This window comes from Triticum urartu, chromosome 3A (assembly GCF_056163025.1).
Source record: "Triticum urartu cultivar PI428250 chromosome 3A, HENAU_Tu73, whole genome shotgun sequence".
Classification (NCBI taxonomy): domain Eukaryota; kingdom Viridiplantae; phylum Streptophyta; class Magnoliopsida; order Poales; family Poaceae; genus Triticum; species Triticum urartu.
Window position 1 is genome coordinate 270,240,548 of NC_141875.1, and position 17,303 is coordinate 270,257,850.

Consider the following 17,303-nt stretch of genomic DNA (forward strand, 5'->3'; position numbering starts at 1 on the left):
GTCTCTGGTGGCCCTACGGCACGGCGGAGATGCGCAACGGGTAGCAGGAGAAATTTGCACATGCGCAAGGCAAGTGCGGCACCAGACGACGACATGAACGACGCTAGGGACGAGGTGATAGGGACGGCTATGGCGAGAGCTAACGCGACGAAAACGAGGCCTACGCGGGTGGCAGAACACTCGGATCAGACGCACGCATCACTAGGAGTCTGCTGGACATGCCTACTACGGCGGACGAGATAGGGGTCCTCGCCGGAGACGAAGCCCGACGGCGATGAGCTCGGGCGAACGCGGCGAACGGTGACGGATCATGCTAGCGAAGGGGAAGAAGGTCTGGGAGGTGCACAATCTCACCACGAACATGACGGGGTGCTCGGCTTGGCGTGGAGTGGACGGAGACGGCGGTGAGGCACAATGAACAGCCGCGGTGGCCGAAGTAGAAGATGAGGAATAAGACGATGCAGCAACGGGTTCCATCTCCACGTAGTCGATGTCGTGGACGTAGACGACGACGGGGAAGACGAAGGACATGGCAGGCGAGGCCGGGGTCGACGGAGAGCACGCCGGCGACGAGGACGCGCTCTCAGATGCATACGGGAATGGCTAAGACCGGTGGATCTGGAGGGTTTGGTGGCCTGGCGGTGGCAGGGAGAGGGAGAGGGAACCCTAGGGGTTAGGTAGGGCAAGGAGGGAGAGCTAAAAGGGGCCCAGGGCGACGAGGTGAAGCTCGCACGCTCTCGTGCTCGCGGTCCCCATGGTGACGGCGAGAGGAGAGGGAAAAGGTGGGTGCGTGCTATATGGAGGCACCGAGAGGTGGGGCTGAGGCGGCCACGTGGCGAGGGGCTAGCGGGGGTGTGCGAGCGAGCGGGTGAGAAAAGGAGGGAGAGGGAGCTGCGCGGGTCCAGGAGGGCTCGCTGCTGGGCCGGCCTGGAGTATGGAGGCCCAGCCGGGCTGTGCTGCTGCTGCTGGGCCGCACTGTTGCTGTTGCTTTCTTTTCTATTTTCTTCAGATAGAAAAAAAGGAAATCACAGAGGGATTGGGAATGTGTTTGAGATATATAACAGTATCCTCTGGACCCTGAAATTGTGTAGTAATTAATAAAATTGATTTTGTAATTTTTAAAGGTAGAAAATATTCCAAGTTTGAATTAGGTTCAAACTTGAAGCATTTTTTATCCCAACCAAACCAAGTCCAATTTGGGTGAAACTTGGCAGAGAGGTGAGTGGCATGATGCTTGAATTGTGAGGAATAGATGAGCATTAAAGGAGGAGAGAAAATGGCACTTGCCAACAGAAGAAAGAGAAGGAGCGGAGGGGTGATGTAAGGGGGATGATGATGCTTGAAACGTACAATCACATGATGAGCATGATGAAATGCAACATGACAAGAGGCACACATGTAACAATATGATGAGGCCATGATGCAAGAATGAAGGCAAAATAAAAAAATAAAAGACAAAACAAGACAAGACAAAGCAATCAGGAACAAAACAAAAACCCAAAAGGAAAACCCACAAGATGAAACCACTTGGTATTGAACATGACAAGGATTGGTACATCTCCAATTATGGAAGCTTTGCATCTGGGGTGTTACAACACTCCACCACTACAAGAGGATCTCGTCCTGAGATCTAGGACTGAAAGAACTTCGAATATTTGGAACGGAGGTGATCCTCGCACTCCCAGGTGGCTTCTCGGTCGGAACGGTGTGACCACTTCACTTTCAGGAATTTGATTGACTTGTTGTGAGTCTTGCGCTTGGTTTCTTCAAGAATAGCAATGGATGCTCATGATAAGACAAATATTCTTGGAGATCAATCTCTTCGAAGTTGATAGTGCGCTCAGGAGTCCTGTAGCACTTGCAAAGCTGTGACACGTGAAACACATCGTGCATGTTTGCGAAGTTGGACGGAAGCTCAAGTTGATAGGCGAGGTCGCCTCTTTTGCCAATGATCTTGAAAGGACCCACGTATCTAGGGGCAAGCATCCCTTTGATACCGAAGCGACGAGTGCCTTTCATTGGAGAGGCGCGGAGGTAGACATGGTCTCCGATCTTGAAAGCCAAGTCACGGTGCTTGCTATCATAGTAACTCTTCTGGCACGATTGCGCGGCTTTGAGGTTTTCACGGATGACTTTGCACATTTCTTCAGCTTTTGTGATTAGGTCATTGCCAAGAAGTTGGCGTTCACCAGTCTCTGACCAATTGAGAGTATGACACTTCCTGCCATAGAGAACTTCGAATGGGGCCTTGTCCGAACTCGCTTGGAAGTTGTTGTTGTAGGAGAACTCGGCATATGGAAGACAATCTTCCCACTTCATACCGAAGGAAATGACACAAGTCCTGAGCATATCTTCAAGGATTTGATTGACTCACTCGACTTGGCCACTAGTTTGAGGATGGAAAGCTGTGCTGAAGCGGATGTTGGTGCCCATGGCCTTCTGGAAGGAGTCCCATAACTTGGAGGTGAAAATACTTCCGCGGTCTGAAGATATCAATTGCGGAATGCCATGCAAGGAGACAATCCTGGAGGTGTATAGCTCTGCCAGCTGAGCTGCTGTGATAGATTCTTTGATTGGAAGGAAATGAGCCACTTTAGTAAGATTGTCAATGACAAATAAGATAGCATCATTTCCACGCTTGGACTTGGGAAATCCAGTCAGAAGTCCATTTCAATATGGTCAAACTTCCATTCTGGAATAGCATGAGGTTGGAGGAGACCAGCTGGTCGTTGGTGTTCTGCTTTCACTCTTCTGCAGACATCACATTCATTCACGAATTGAGCAATTTCTCACTTCATTCGAGTCCACCAATACGAGTGCTTGAGGTCATGGTACATCTTCGTACTTCCAGGTTGAATGGATAGAAGGGAATTGTGCGCCTCGTTCATAATGACTTTCCTTAGATCACCTTTAGGAACCACAATTCGGTCCTCGAAGAATAGAGTGTCTTTGTCATCAATGCGATAGCACTTGTATTTGGGTTGGCTCTTGGCAATCCCATGTTTCACCTTCTTCACCATGGAATCCAGGAGTTGTGCCTCATGAATTTGATCTTCCAAAGTAGGAGAGACTTGGAGGTTGGCAAGAAAGCCTTGAGGAACAACCTGGAGATTCAGTTTGCGGAAAGCTTCACAAAGGTCCAGTTGGAAGGGCTTGAGAATTAAGTTATTATAGTAAGCCTTCCTGCTCAAAGCATCTGCAATGGCATTGGCCTTGCCTGGAGTATATTCAATACTCGGATTGTATTCTTGAGTCATTTCGACCCATTGAGTCTGCCTGAGGTTGAGGTTGGGTTGAGTGAAGATGTACTTGAGGCTCTTATGATCTGTGAAGTTAATAATGCATGGACAACTGCCGCCAACTCGAGGTCAGGAGTGGGGTAGTTATTTTCGTTGGGCTTCAACTGACGAGAGGTATAAGCCACAACTTTCTTCTCTTGCATTAACACAGCACCGAGACCTTGCAGGGAGGCATCACAGAAAACTTCGAATGGCTTGGATTCGTCAGGAGGAGTCAAGACAGGAGCTGTGACTAGCTTCTTTTTAAGGGTGTTGAAAGTAACGTCACATTCAAGCGTACAAACATACTTGACATGCTTCTGGAGGAGGTTGGGAAGAGGCTTTGCAATCTTAGAGAAATTCTCAACGAATCTTCGACAATAGCTTGCAAGCCCAAGAAAACTACGGAGCTGCTTGACATTCTGAGGAGGTTCCCAATTCACAATTGCAGACACCTTCTCGGGATTAACAGTGATGCCTTTGGCGAAGATGATATGATCAAGGTAGAGAAGTTCGTCAAGCCAGAACTCACACTTGGAAAACTTCGCACAGAATTGATGCTCTCTGAGTTTGTCGAGTACCAATCTCAAATGCTTTGCATGATCCTCCTTATTCTTGAAAAGACCAAGATATCATCGAGATACACCAGGACGAAATCATTTGTGTAAGGGTTGAAGATGAAGTTCATCATGCGAGAGAACGTTGGAGGAGCATTGACAAGGCCGAAAGACATGACAGTATATTCATAAGAACCATAGCTTGTTCTGAATGCTGTCTTGGGGATATCTTGTTCACGAATGTGAATCTGATGATAACCCATACAGAGGTCGAGCTTGGAGAATACTTTAGCACCTTTAAGTTGCTCGAATAGCTCATTGATGTTGGGAAGTGGATACTTGTTCTTTATTGTCTTCTTGTTCAATGGACGGTAGTCGATGCAGAGTCGTTCCATTCCATCCTTCTTCTTGACAAAAAGGACACCACAACCCCATGGAGATGAACTTGGTCTGATCAGACCCATACGCTCTTGTTCATCGAGTTGTTTCTTCAACTCGTCTGGTCCAAGCTTGTAAGGACGTTTGCAAATAGGTTCCGTACCAGGCTCAAGATCGATAACGAATTCAACTGGCCGGTGAGGAGTCATTCCTGGAAGCTCTTCTGGAAAGACATCTTGATATTCACAAAGGACTGGAATCTAAGAGATGGCATTCAACTCGCCCTTCTCATTGAGAGAAAACAGTCGAATAGTTTCATCATGAGCGGCATAGATGATCACATCCTTAGAAGAGTGTGTCAATTGAATCTGCCTAGCAGCACAATCAAGCTGAGCCTTGTGCTTAGAAAGCCAGTTCATCCCGAGAATTAGATCAATATCCGAGTCACCAAGAACAATTGGAGAAGAAAAAATTTATAGTTGCCCATATGGACAGAGACATCGAGAGCAACCAAACTAGAAGTCATAAGCTTTCTCGAAGAAACAACTTGCATAACCTTGGACAAAACCTCTGTGTCAACATTGTGCTCTGATGCAAATGGGTATGACATGAAAGAATGTGATGCACCAGTATCAAATAAGACTTTAGCAGGAATTGAGTTAACTAGAAGGTTACCCATGATCACATCTAAAGAATCATCTGCCTGAGCTGCGTTCATCATGTTCACCTTAGCATGCTTGGGATTATGCTTGACCACTACATTGCTGGAAGATCTCATAGGAGGAGGAGGCGGAATGCGCCTTTGGTTGAAGCACCTATTTGCATAGTGCCCTTTCTGCTGACACTTGTTGCAAGTAACCTCTGAGAGCGGACGATGATAAGGAGCACTTGACCTTGGAGTTTGAGTCTGAGCTTTGTTCTGATAGCATGGGTTGGGTGGGTGGGAAGATCCATTGCCACCTTTGCTCTTCTACTGGTAGGGCTGGCGAAACGGAGGAGGAGGCAACCAGAACTTCTGTTGCTTAGCTGCCACTTGTGTTGAAGAAGAAGATTGAATTGCGTCCCTGACTCTCTTCTTAGATGCCTCACACTTGAGCTGAGTAGCTTCTTGCTTTAGTGCCATTCTATAGAATTGATCAAACTTGGTCGGCTCAAGAAGCACGAGAGCTAACTGCAGATCCTCTCTGAAGCCACCTCTGAATTGATAGATCATACTCTTCTCATCAGGAACGTCTTGTTTAGTGAAGCGAGCAAGTTTCTGAAACTGGATATTGTATTGATACACAGACATGCTGACTTGCTTGAGATTGCGGAAGTCCTCACGCTTGCTCTCAGCCACACTTGGTGGGATGTGATGAGCTTTGAAGTCTCGGCGGAAATCATCCCAGGTAATCACACGACCTCCTCTGGAATCTCTGTATTGTTGAAAACACTCAGCAGCTTGGTCCTTGAGTTGAAACGAAGCAAACTTGACAAAGTCCTCAGGTCTGACATTGCTACATTCAAAATGCTTGCAAATGTCCACGAGCCAATCGTCGGCGTCTATGGCCTCGGCACACTTGCTGAAAGACTTTGGCTGGTTTGCGAGGAACTGGTTGAGGGTAGCAAACTGAGGCTAATTGTTGCCTTGGCCTTGATTTCCTCGGTTGCATTACCCTTGGTTGCGCTCTTGCAAGAGTTGCATAAGCATCTGAGTGTTGGCATTGGTGGCTGCCATGACAACTTGCCATGCCTCCAGAGGTGGAGGTGGTGGCGGAGGGTTCGACTGGTTCCCATCATTGCGGTCCGGATTTTGGCGCGTTGGAGGAGCCATCCTGAAGAGGGTGACATCTGTTAGAATCTTGAAAGACAGATAGACAAGCTGAATCAATGGATCGAAATTGCAACATGCAGTCTTCACAATAAACATTCGAACAAGGATGAACGAATGAATTCCAAAGTAAATCATCACACATCCATTAGGTTGAAATCCACTTAGATAAAGGTAGATGAAAAAAGCAACAAGGTACGAACATGAACAAATAAGTGGTAAGGATTACCCAATCACAAACCAAATATCTACGGGAAGAAATACTAGAGCTACTAGAATTCCCACCTATAAAACTCTCGAAACTTTCTGGTTATGCAATTAGGTGTTGGGGATACAGGGGAAGCATAATATCTCACCCAAAATAACAATTCCTACATCCAGCTGTATCCATCCTTCAACACATAACCAAGAAACCTTCGGAAATCATGTACCTCAACCTTCGAAAAGCATCTGTTATACGATTTATGGCAATACTCCTTAACTCCCGCCCCAGTACTGGGTGGCGTCGAGGTTATCTCACCAACAACTGCATAAAAGAGATTTTCGATGTCGGCGAACTCAGGTATTCCAGAACTGCAACGATAAAATTGTGACGACAACACCTCAAAGCTCAACTCCCCGGGACACTGCCACAACCCCTAAATGTCAGGAGGCACCAAGAACAATGTTCTTGTCACAAGACTATCGGAACGATTCCAAGATACCCGCGTGATCCTAATTTTTTTTGTGAAATTTGAGGAGAGGAGAGTCAAAACCTATATGTCAGGAGGCCTCACCAGAGCGACAAAGGGACTGGGGAGTAAAAAGAATCCTACTCTCCGATATATATAATCCTAAGACTCAAAACATTTTGTTCTAGATTCAACAACGTCAGCGATTCGATCAAGCAGGGGGCTCCTAAGTCGGGGATGGCTCTGATTACCAACTTGTAACACCCACAATGGGGCTATATCTCCCATGTGTCAGGGCACGACTTAGAGGCATAGCCGCATGGTAGGTTTGTCGCAAGAGGGGTAATCTTCACACAATCCCTTGTACTGAATAACAAAGGGATAAAGAGTTGGCTTACAATCGCCACTTCACACAATACATAAGTAATCCATACATCATCCAAGGTACAATCAAAGGTCTGAGTACGGAACCAAAATAAAGGAATACTACCCCAAATGCTAGATCCCCGATCTACCCAACTGGGCTCCACTACTGATCATCGGGAAAAGAAACATAGTAACGGCCCGAATCCTCGTCGAACTCCCACTTGAGTTCGGTGGCATCACCTGCACTGGTATCCTCGGCACCTGCAACTGTTTGGAAGTATCCGTGAGTCACGAGGACTCAGAAATCTCACACCCGCGAGATCAAGACTATTTAAGCTTATGGGTAGGAGAAGGTAGTGAGGTGGAGCTGCAGCAAGCACTAAGCATATATGGTGGCTAACGTAAGCAAATAAGAGTGAGAAGAGAAGCAACGCATGGTCGAGAAGCTATAAGTGATCAAGAAGTGATCCTGAAGCTACTTATGTTCAAGCATAACACGAGACCGTGTTCTCTGCCCGAACTCCACCGAAAAGAGACCATCACGGCTACACACGTGGTTGATTCATTTTAATTAAGTTAAGTGTCAAGTTCTCTACAACCAAATATTAACAAATTCCCATCTGCCACATAACCGCGGGCACGACTCTCCAAAGTTTATACCCTGCAGGGGTGTCCCAACTTAGCCCATCACAAGCTCTCATGGTCAACGAAGGATATTCCTTCTCCCGGGAAGACCCGATCAGTCTCGAAATCCCGGTTACAAGACATTTCAACAATGGTAAAACAAGACCAGCAAAGCTGCCCGATGTGCCGACAAATCCCTATAGGAGTCTCACGTATCTCATTCTCAGGGCAACACCGGATGAGACATCCTACGAGTAAAACCAACCCTCAAGTTTCCTCGAGGTGGCCCCGCAGTCTACTCGATTCGGACCAACACTCAAAGGAGCACTAGCCCGGGGGGGTTAAAATAAAGATGACCCTTGAGTTTGCAGAACCCAAGGGAAAAGGCTTAGGTGGGCAATGTAAAACCAAGGTTGGGCCTTGCTGGAGGAGTTTTATTCAAGGCGAACTGCCAAGGGGTTCCCATAACACCCAACCGCGTAAGGAACGCAAAATCAAGGAACATAACACCGGTATGACGGAAACTAGGGCGGCAAGAGTGGAACAAAACACTAGGCAAAAGGGCGAGCCTTCCACCCTTTACCAAGTATATAGATGCATTAAAGTAAATAAGACGTAATAATGATATCCCAACAATATCCATGTTCCAACATGGAACAAACTTCAACTTCACCTGCAACTAGCAATGCTATAAGAGGGGCTGGGCAAAAGCGGTAACATAGCCAAACAACGGTTTGCTAGGAAAGGTGGGTTAGAGGCTTGACATGGTAATACGGGAGTCATGATATAACAAGTGGTAGGTAGCGCTACATAGCGATTGAGCGAACAACTAGCAAGCAAAGATAGAAGTGATTTCGAGGGTATGGTCATCTTGCCTGCAAAGTTCTCAGAGTTGTCGACAGCTTGATCCTTGATACCGTACTCAACAGGTTCCTCATTCATGTACTCATCTCCCAGCTCTCCCCAAGGCAAGAACACAAGCGAATGGAACAACAATCAATCACGGTGCAATGCACAAGCAACATGATGCAATACATGGCATGATATGCAAGACATGATATGCAATGCATATGCGTGCTCCAGAAGGGAAAGAATGATCAAGGCATCAACTTGGCAAACCAAGTATGCCTCTAGAAAGATGAGATGATTTCGCTTGAAATCGATATAAATATCACCGAAAATGGATGCACGGTTTGCAAATGGCAAGCATCACAAGAATGACGGAAAACTACGATTAACAGCACGATGCCACTTAGAATGCAACAAGAAACTAAGCTACTACACTCCAACATAACAACAAAGCATATGGCAGTGATGTACAAGAGATGCTTGACAAAACATGAACACTGAGCTATGGCTAAATCATACTATAACAGGTTCAAACAAGCATGGCAAAAGTGCAAAAGATATCAACATCATAGACTTAGTGAAAAATACTAACATGTCAAAAACAACATCAGGAAGCAATGTTTAGAGCAAGCAAACAACATGCTACGGGAACATATAATAGAAAACCAAGGCATAGCATGATTCTACTTAAAGCATATATCAAAAGTCCCTTACTGATCATGAGCCAAAAAGGCACAGAAGATATGATGGCACCCATGTAAACATAGCAAGTTTTATTAACAGTTTCAGACTTAGCAGAAAAACAAAGCATGGCAAAACAGATTATGATAGCAACTTGGCATGCTTGTTCCACTCATCACAGGGCACTAAAAGACATGGAATAAATACTAGCATGTAGCAGGCATGAAAATGAAGCTAACCCTGTGCCAAACACATTCATAACATGATTGAAATAAATCACACAAAAATGACAAAACAACATCGTGATGTAAAATTCCATGTTCATGAACTTGCTCAAATGCATAAACTAATGCCACCACTGGACTGGTGGGATTTTTCTACCCCAAAAACATATATAATATGTTGGGGTTGCTGTAGAAAAATCCCCACAAAAGCTATAAGTCAAAAACTGCCTAAAATGGAAAAAGACAGGAATGGAATAAACCCTAAACGGAAACGTCCCGATCTAGACTTACCAGATAAGGAAAGGAACGTATCAGAAAGGACCAAAATGGGCAAATTCCCAGTTGGGTTTAAAACAGGGGTGTGAGGATGACATGTGGGCCCGTGGGTCCCACGTGTCATGTGTGAAGGTGCACGTATGGGTGTGAGGCTGGCAGGTGGGGCCGGCTACGTGTGTGGCTACACAGGGGGCCCGTGGGTCCCATGTTTCATGTTTCTGGGCGGCTGTCCTCCAACAGAGGAAGCAGAGGAGCGGGCCTGCGCGGGGCGCAGAGCGGCGGAGGGGCTCGCCGGAGTGGTCTCCAGTGGCCTTACGGCACGGCGGAGATGCGCAACGGGTAGCAGGAGGAATCCGCAAACGCACAAGGCAAGTGCGGCACCGGACGACAACATCAACGACGCCGACGATGAGGTGACAGGGACGGCTACAGCGAGAGCTAACGCAACGAAAACGAGGCCTACGCGGGTGGCAGAACGCTCGGATCGGACGCACGCACCGCTAGGAGTCCGCTGGACATGCCTACTACGGCGGACGAGATCGGGGTCCTCGTTGGAGACGAGGCCGGGCGGTGATGAGCTCGGGCGAACGCGGCAAACGGCGAAGGATCATGCTAGCGAAGGGGAAGAAGGTCTGGGAGGTGCGCAATCTCACTACGAACACGACGGGGTGCTCGGCTTGGCGTGGAGTGGACGGAGACGGCGGTGAGGCGCAATGAACAGCCGCGGTGCCCGGAGTCGAAGACGATGCAGCGACGGGTTCCAGCTCCACGTAGTCGACGTCGTGGATGTAGACGACGATGGGGAAGACGAATAACACGGCAGGCGAGACCGGGGTCGACGGAGAGCATGCCGACGACGAGGATGCGCTCTCAGATGCGTACGGGAACGACTGAGATCGGTGGATCTGGAGGGTTTGGTGGCCTGGCGGCGGCAGGGAGAGGGAGAGGGAACCCTAGGGGTTAGGTAGGGCAAGGAGGGAGAGCTAAAAGGGGCCCAGGGCGACGAGGCGAAGCTCGCACACTCTCGTGCTCGCAGTCCCCATGGCGACGACAAGAGGAGAGGGAAAAGGTGGGTGCGTGCTACAGGGAGGCACCGACAGGTGGGGAAGAGGCGGCCACGTGGCGAGGGGCTAGCGGGGGTGTGAGAGCGAGCGGGTGAGAAAAGGAGGGAGAGGGAGCCGCACGGGTCCAGGAGGGCTCGCTGCTGGGCCGGCCTGGAGTATGGAGGCCCAGCCAGGCTGTGCTGCTGCTGCTGGGCTGCTCTACTGCTGCTGCGGGGCTGCACTGCTGCTGCTGCATTCTTTTCTATTTTCTTCAGACAGAAAACAAAAAGGAAAGCACAGAGGGATTGGGAATGTCTTTGAGAGATAAAACAATATCCTCAGGATCCTAAAATTGTGTAGTAATTAATCAAATTGATTTCGTAATTTTTAAAGGTAGAAAAATATTCCAAGTTTGAATTAGGTTCAAACTTGAAGCATTTTTATCCCAGCCAAACCAAGTCCAATTTGGGTGAAACTTGGCAGAGAGGTGAGTGGCATGATGCTTGAATTGTGAGGAAGAGATGAGCATTAAAGGAGGAGAGAAAATGGCACTTGCCAAAAGAAGAAAGAGAAGGAGGGGAGGGGTGATGCAAGGGGGATGATGATGCTTGAAACGTACAGTCACATGATGAAATGCAACATGACAAGAGGCACACATGTAACAATATGATGAGGCCATGATGCAACAATGAAGGCAAAAGAAAAATAATACAAGACAAAACTAGACAAGACAAAGCAATAAGGAACAAAACAAAAACCCACAAGATGAAACCACTTGGTATTGAACATGACAAGGATTGGTACATCTCCAAATATGGAAGTTTTGCATCTGGGGTGTTACAATAGCCCACCACTGTCAATTTCGGCGCAGAAATGACATTGATTCTTGTTGGACCTTCTTGATCAACTACAAGTTATCTCTCAAGTGAAGGTGTGTCCTCAATGGCCATACTGTGGTACACCTTTTCTGATGTCTTGTTGCAGCACCAGCAACACACATAAATAGTCCAGAGAGTCATGGAGGTGATGTGGAAGCTACTCATCCCATTGATCGCTTGAAGACGAAGGTACTCAAGTGCAGTACACCATGGAGCAGGTGCTCCATGTCATCCTTTGGGAGGCAAACGACGACGAGCTCGAGGTGCTTCAGTCATGGTAGAAAAAGAGTGGTCGCATCATTAAGGGGGGATGACAGCTCATGAACTTAGCGACGCGCAGCGTGGGTGCGAGGCGGAGCGCGGACGTTGGCAGCGAGCGCATATGCCCATCATTAAAAGTGAGCTCCTCGAGCTGATCTAGGGCGGGGGATCAGAACCACTCATCAAGCTTAACTTGGTCCTTGCCGTTGGAACGGAACTTTCCCATGCTAAGGCCTATGGTAGGGCCATGGTGACTGCCGAGGATCTGGGACAACGCATCCAAGCTTTTGTGATAGCCATGGCAGAGCTCATGGGCGTCTATGAGGTCGAGAGGGGTGGAGTGCCATAGGGGGCGCCACTGCCGGGAAAGGATGATTGTCCGCGCCCCATATTTGATTGGGAGGAGGGAGATGATGACTATTAACTTATCAGCGGGGAGGCTGCTGATGAAGTCTAGGCTTGTTGGAGTCGCTTGTGGTTCTTGCTCGATCCGCCTCCGCTTCTTGGCCACCTCGTTCTCCACCTCCAAAGTCTCCTCGTCAGCGGCGCTTTCTGATAGAAGTGGAAGTATAGGGAATATTTAGTTAAAACAGGGCAAAAGAAAAGTGTATTGGTAACTAGAAGTTAGTAGGTAGGAATAGAGTAAGAAAATGGAATAAAAATTGGTTGCTTAAATACTACACCATTCCTTTGATATTCCTGGGTAAATCAACACGCGGATACTTGAAAAGAACACTTACTTCAACCAAAGTCTAGACGTTTGATATCGTCAGGGAATTTAGCATATATCTCATGACCAGGCTCTTTTATGTGCAGTGCAATTTTAGTGCCAGCTTTCAGTACATAAAATTTAGAAATTTCTTTCTAAAGGCACGTGCCAAAATAGGAGTGACAATGGTCATCAAGTCTTACGGAAGCAAATTTGGCATCAAATCAAATTTGACATGTTGTAAAGTAGGATTAGGAATTTATGGCTATTTTTAATTACATATCCAAAGACTATGGTTTGATTTTTAAGCACAATCGTCCATGTACAGACCAATCATGAAAAAAATGGCACAAACATATATGTAGGTCATTCAAAATCAATTGTCAAGACATGGCTAGGAATTATTAGCACGAACACTAACCCTAGTCGGATTATTACCGGAAATCATTTGCACAAACGAAACAACTAGTCACTTATCATTTGTACCATTCAAATAATCAATACACTACACGCATCTAACGAAACTTACTCAAATTTCATGGACTGAGAGAACATAACCATAGGATTTCTATTCCAAAAAGGAGGAGGCAGGAGTAACCACAGAAACCCTAGGATGTATTTTACACATAAATGGGTATAGATGACTAACCGATTGTCCGTCATCGTCGGAGTCATCGGCGGAGTCGTCCCCTGAGTCGTCATCGGAGTCGCTATGGACCTCTGGCTCCAGCTGTGGAAGCACGATGCCGTCGATGACGTCAAGGTGCAATGATACCTCAATGGCAGCGATGGCAACCTTGATGTCTACTACACAACCTTCTTCTTGTAGACATTGTTGGGCCTCCAAGTGCAGAGGTTTGTAGGACAGTAGCAAATTTCCCTCAAGTGGATGACCTAAGGTTTATCAATCCGTAGGATGTGTAGGATGAAGATGGTCTCTCTCAAGCAACCATGCAACCAAATAACAAAGAGTCTCTTGTGTCCCCAACACACCCAATACAATGGTAAATTGTATAGGTGCACTAGTTCCGTGAAGTGATGGTGATACAAGTGGTATATGGATGGTAGATAAAGGTTTTTGTAATCTGAAAATATAAAAACAGCAAGGTAACTAATGATAAAAGTGAGCACAAACGGTATTGCAATGCGTTGAAACAAGGCCTGGGGTTCATACTTTCACTAGTGCAAGTTCACTCAACAATAATAACATAATTGGATCATATAACTTTCCCTCAACATGCAACAAAGAGTCACTCCAAAGTCACTAATAGCGGAGAACAAACGAAGAGATTATGGTAGGGTACGAAACCACCTCAAAGTTATCCTTTCTGATCGATCTATTCAAGAGTCCGTAGTAAAATAACATGAAGCTATTCTTTCTGTTCAATCTATCATAGAGTTCATACTAGAATAACACCTTAAGACACAAATCAACCAAAACCCTAATGTCACCTAGATACTCCAATGTCACCTCAAGTATCCGTGGGTATGATTATACGATATGCATCACAAAATCTCAGGTTCATCTATTCAAACCAACACAAAGTACTTCAAAGAGTGCCCCAAAGTTTCTACCGGAGAGTCCAGACGAAAACGTGTGCCAACCCCTATGCATAGGTTCATGGGCGGAACCCGCAAGTTGATCACCAAAACATACATCAAGTGGACCAATAGAATACCCCATTGTCACTACGGGTATCCCACGCAAGACATACATCAAGTGTTCTCAAATCCTTAAAGACTCAATCCGATAAGATAACTTCAAAGGGAAACCTCAATCCATTACAAGAGAGTAGAGGGGGAGAAACATCATAAGATCCAACTATAATAGCAAAGCTCGCGATACATCAATATCGTATCACCTCAAGAACATGAGAGAGAGAGAGATCAAACACATAGCTACTGGTACATACCCTCAGCCCCGAGGGAGAACTACTCCCTCCTCATCATGGAGATCGTCGGTATGATGAAGATGGCCACCGGAGAGGGATTCCACCTCCGGTAGGGTGCCGGAACGGGTCTAGATTGGTTTTCGGTGGCTACGGAGGCTTCTGGCAGCGAAACTCCCGATCTATTCTGCTCCCCGAAGTTTTTAGGGTATATGGATATATATAGGAGGAAGAAGTACGTCGGTGGATCTCTGGGATGTCCACGAGGCAGGGGGCGCGCCCAAGGGGGTGGGCGCGCCCCCACCCTCGTGGGCACCCCGGGACTCTCCTGGTCCATCTCCGATACTCCGTGGGCTTCTTCTGGTCCAAAAATAAGTTCCGTGAAATTTCAGGTCAATTGGACTCCGTTTGATTTTCCTTTTCTGCGATACTCTAAAACAAGGAAAAAACAGAAACTGGCACTAGGCTCTGGGTTAATAGGTTAGTCCCAAAAATAATGTAAAAGTGCATAATAAAGCCCATAAACATCCAAAACAGATAATATAACAGCATGGAACAATAAAAAATTATAGATATGTTGGAGACGTATCAGCATCCCCAAGCTTAATTCCTGCTCGTCCTCGAGTAGGTAAATGATAAAAACAGAATTTTTGATGTGGAATTCTACCTAACATATTTCTCTAAGTAATTCTCTTTATTTTGGCATGAATGTTCAGATCCATAAGATTCAAGACAAAAGATTAATATTGACATAAAAATAATAATACTTCAAGCATACTAACCAAGCAATCATGTCTTCTCAAAATAACATGGCCAAAGAAAGCTATCCCTACAAAATCATATAGTCTGGCTATGCTCCATCTTCACCACACAAAGTATTTAAATCATGCACAACCCCGATGACAAGCCAAGCAATTGTTTCATACTTTTGGTGTTCTCAAACTTTTTCAATCTTCATGCAATATATGAGCGTGAGCCATGGATATAGCACTATAGTGGAATAGAATGGTGGTTGTAGAGAAGACAAAAAGGGAAGATAGTCTCACATCAACTAGGCGTATCAACGGGCTATGGAGATGCCCATCAATAGATATCAATGTGAGTGAGTAGGGATTGCCATGCAACGGATGCACTAGAGCTATAATTGTATGAAATCTCAAAAAGAAACTAAGTGGGTGTGCATCCAACTCGCTTGCTCACGAAGACCTAGGGCATTTTGGGGAAGCACATCATTGGAATATACAAGCCAAGTTCTATAATGAAAATTTCCCACTAGTATATGAAAGTGATATCATAGGAGACTCTCTATCATGAACATCATGGCGCTACTTTGAAGCACAAGTGTGGTAAAAGGATAGTAGCATTGTCCCTTATTATTATTATTTTTATTTGGCCTTTCCCTTTTTTTATTTGGCCTTTTTTTGGGACAATGCTCTATGAATGATGATCATCACACTTCTATTTATTTACAACTCAATGATTACAACTCGATACTAGAACAAAGTATGACTCTATATGAATGCCTCCGACGGAGTACCGGGATGGGTAATGAATCAAGAGTGACATGTATGAAAAATTATGATCGGTGGCTTTGCCACAAATATGATATCAACTACATGATCATGCAAAGCAATATGACAATGATGGAGCGTGTCATAATAACGGAACAGTGGAAAGTTGCATGGCAATATATCTCGGAATGGCTATGGAAATGCCATAATAGGTAGGTATGGTGGCTGTTTTGATGAAGGTATATGGTAGGTGTATGGTACCGGCGAAAGTTGCGCGGTACTAGAGAGGCTAGCAATGGTGGAAGGGTGAGAGTGTGTATAATCCATGGACTCAACATTAGTCATAAAGAACTCACATACTTATTGCAAAAATCTATTAGTTATCGAAACAAAGTACTACGTGCATGCTCCTAGGGGGATAGATTGGTAGGAAAAGACCATCGCTCGTCCCCGACCGCCACTCATAAGGATGACAATCAATAAACAAATCATGCTCTGACTTCGTCACATAACGGTTCACCATACGTGCATGCTACGGGAATCACAAACTTCAACACAAGTATTTCTCAAATTCACAACTACTCAACTAGCATGACTTTAATGTCACCATCTTCATATCTCAAAACAATCATCAAGTATCAAACTTCTCATAGTATTCAATGCACTTTATATGAAAGTTTTTATTATATCCCTCTTGGATGCCCATTATATTAGGACTAAATTCATAACAAAAGCAAACTACCATGCTGTTTAGAGACTCTCAAAATGATATAAGTGAAGCATGAGAGTTCATCTATTTCTTCAAAATAAAACCACCGTCGTGCTCTAAAAAGATATAAGTGAAGCACTAGAGCAAATGACAAACTACTCCAAAAGATATAAGTGAAGATCAATGAGTAGTCGAATAATTATGCAACTATGTGAAGACTCTCTAACATTTAATAATTTCAGATCTTGGTATTTTATTCAAACATCAAGCAAAACTAAATAAAATAAAATGACACTCCAAGCAAAACATATATCATGTGGTAAATAAAAATATAGCTCCAAGTAAAGTTACCGATGAACGGAGACGAAAGAGGGGATGCCTTCCGGGGCATCCACAAGCTTAGGCTCTTGGTTGTCCTTAGATTATCTTGGGGTGCCATGGGCATCCCCAAGCTTAGGCTCTTGCCACTCCTTGTTCCATAATCCATCAAATCTTTTACCCAAAACTTGAAAACTTCACAACACATAACTTAAAGTAGAAAATCTCGTGAGCTCCGTTAGCGAAAGAAAACAAAACACCACTTCAAGGT